This window comes from Bidens hawaiensis, unplaced genomic scaffold (genome assembly GCF_021521415.1).
Source record: "Bidens hawaiensis isolate Kalapana, Puna unplaced genomic scaffold, B.hawaiensis_p1.1 tig00034652_1, whole genome shotgun sequence".
In the NCBI taxonomy this organism is placed as follows: domain Eukaryota; kingdom Viridiplantae; phylum Streptophyta; class Magnoliopsida; order Asterales; family Asteraceae; genus Bidens; species Bidens hawaiensis.
In genome coordinates this window covers 75,842-79,175 of record NW_027496006.1, presented here as the reverse complement: position 1 = coordinate 79,175, position 3,334 = coordinate 75,842, and the positions used below count along the sequence as shown (strand labels likewise).

The 3,334-nt window shown below is 34.5% G+C and overlaps 1 pseudogene; it reads left to right on the top strand.

Annotated features, from left to right (window-relative positions):
* Positions 1-1,176: 1,176 nt before the first annotated feature.
* LOC143586433 (uncharacterized) lies at positions 1,177-3,044 on the top strand (annotated as a pseudogene).
* The last annotated feature ends 290 nt before the right edge of the window (positions 3,045-3,334 follow it).

The following is a 3,334-nucleotide window of genomic DNA, read 5'->3' as shown; positions in this document are numbered from 1 at the left end:
AAGTAAAGGCGAAACTAACCTACATATTAACTAGAGATTTAAATCAAATAATAACCAGCTATAACTGAAATATTAATTCAGTTTGTGTAACTAACATCTATACTTCATTAAAACAAACAATATAACCATTTGGATCAAATACAAAACGAAACAATGGTACTAAGTGTGCGAATTAAACAAAAATTAGGAAATAACATGGTGACAATTTTGTATAATTAAATGCTTGATCAACTGAAACAAACCTAGATGCGATCGATCAATTGAAATAGACCTATATGCGATCAATCAATTGAAACCGACCTAGATACGATCAATCACTTGAAACCAGATGCGATCTTTTGAAACAGAACTAGACGTGATCGACAGAAATCAATCAATTGAAACAGAGACCTAGATGCAATTGGTTATGAATCTTGAAAACTAAAATCACATAGCGGAAATCTCTCAATTGAAATCCAAGTGCGACCAGTTGTTGAATAACGTTGTTCATCAATGGCGGAAGTGATTAACGTCGATATTCAAGGTATTTAGTTCTTCAATCGTTTTCATTGATCTAGTAATTTATTTAATCACCTAATTTGTTTATTAGTTTGTTGAACTAGTAAGTGAATTTATTGAGTTATTCAGTTAATTTTTGTAATTAGGTTTTGAATTTATAGTGCAATTATAGTGTAATATAGTCATTTGGGTTAGAGTAGTAATTATAATGTAGTATAATTACGGAGTAAAAAAACTACAAACAACATAACTAAACTACATACAAAACAGTATATTCGAAACAACTAGTTAAAAAATTACATTACTTGTACAATATTTGATTTGCATGGTTAGCACACTTTTTTAGTTTGTACGCCAACTTTTCCCTATCTATAATCTATAATAAAATCTAAATTACTGAAATTGTCCTTTTATTATCATTTTTGTGAGGTATATAAATCGTTTTTTGTTCACTCTTCTTTTGCATTTTCACGGGTCCACAAACGAGTCGCTCATTCGAACTATTGATCCCTGTCATGAACGCTATTTAATCCCAGTTTTCTATATAACTCGTCACAATCAAATACACGTACACAACTACTTCTTTATATCTTGCAAAATTGATAGTCTTGATCTTGTTATTAATTAGGTAAAGTGAAGAAAGTTATATATAATTCAGAAAGTTAAATACAGTAAAAGTCTTCTTTTGTTTGGCTCACTGTCACTTTATATGCTTGCCGACTCCCACTAATCCTCTTTTTTTATATTATATGAAGTTAATACTCTAATTAATCAAATCCAATTTGCAAATCCAACACCAATATCGAATCTTTCATACCTTCTTCCACCATGACTTGCGCAAACCCTACATGCTTCTTCTGCACCATGAAAGAGCAAAACATGGTGATCAGGAGATCAGAAATCAAGAAATGCTTCAAAGAAATGCTGTCAATTGATGAGCAAGAGCGTGTACTCATTCTAACTACTTTATGGAAAATTTCCATGAATCAACCCGAAGATCCCGAGTTTCCTTCTCTGGGTATATTCAAATGCATGGTTAGCTTGCTCCATAAGAGCATCAACGACAAATCATGGCTTCTTGATGGTCAAAACATTTATATCCCATATTATGCAGCCCATATTGTGGGATCCTACACCATGAATAGTTTCGATTTTTCCGAAAAAGCTGTGGAATCTGGTGTTATTCCTCCATTGTTGGATCTTCTGAGAGGAAAGATGAGTTGGGTGGAGCAAAGGGTAGCAGTGAGAGCTCTTGGACACCTAGCAAGCTATGATACAACTTTTGAAACCCTCGCGGTTCATGAAGAAGAGGTCGTCAAGCTAACGATGGGTCTAGCATCAAGCTGTGGCGAGTTAGTCTTTAACGAGTTTGTAGCGACTAAGGACACAAACCGGAGGGTGAAGTATCACAAGAACTTGATTACTAGAGGGGTTGGAGGGTTAGAAACGGAGAACAGAAAGGCTGAAGAATGGGCTAGCCAAATCCAGTGCTGGTCTCTTCACTTACTAAACTGTTTCGCCATTAGAGGTAGGTCGATAGATCTAATTTGCAATCAAGATTTCTTGAAAGATTTGAGTTCAATGTGGGGTGGGCTTGTGAATCACACATCACCTTCTGGAATAGGTTTGATAAGAATTTTGTGTTACACACAAATTGGAAGAACAAAAGTTTCTGAATCAAAAGAGGTTATTGAATGCATTTGTAACCTCTCAAGGTCTTCAGATGATTGGCAGTATATGGGGATTGATTGTCTTTTATTGCTTCTCCATGACATGAACACAAGGTACACAGTTCTTGAAATGGCATCATTTTATTTATTGGATCTAATTGAGCTTAGAAAACTAGGAGAAAGGTCAAAAGTAGGCCAGAAAATCACAAAAGCATTGCTTATTGACTTCAAGAATGGGAAATCAAGAGTAAAAAACCCTGAAATTGATAGAAGATTAAAAGAAATATGGGTTACAAAAGTTGATAAGAATAGACGAGAAAGATCAATGACTGACGAGAAACTTGAAGAGAAAAGAGTCATGGTGAATCTTGTTAAACAGCAAGGGAATCATAGTTTTTGGTTAGGCGATATTGAAGCAGCGGTAAAGAAATACACAGAAGGTTTAAAGTTATGTCCCTTAAAACTAAGGAAAGAAAGGATTGTACTTTATAGTAATAGAGCTCAATGTTATTTACTTCTTAACGATCCAGATTCAGCTGTTAGTGACACCACGAAAGCTCTTTCGATCTCAAAACCTACAAATTCCCATGCCAAAAGCTTGTGGAGAAGATCACAAGCTTACTATATGAAAGGGTTAGCTAAAGAGAGCCTGATGGATTGTTTGATGTTCATCAATGCTTTTGTTACTGTTGATAAGAAAAACATGCAAAAATCCCTTACTATGCAGTTCATATGCTCAGAAAGCGAATGGATTCGACATGGTTTTTTGCGTCCGCGAAGTCAAAATTATCAAACGAAACAAACTCATCTAGTGATTGTAACAGCACCAACGAAGAATTCACTGAGGATGAGATGTCAGGTATTAGAGTACTTTGAATTACATAGCTAACATCAATAAACATCAAAACTCAAGTGTATATATACTTTTAGTTAGAATATTGTGTTTATGGCGAAATTATCATGAGAAACTTTGATTTCAAACTTTTGCAGGATTATATACAATTTTAAAGGAACCTGTGATCCGAAAAGACAATGAGGCTACCAAAAGAAAGGTGGATAAATATGGGCAGAAACAGGATTCATTCATGGCTCTATCAATATAACAAATATTAGGTATGCATCAGCAGCATAGAAAAATATTAGTGGTATTGAAGAAACACTAAGTT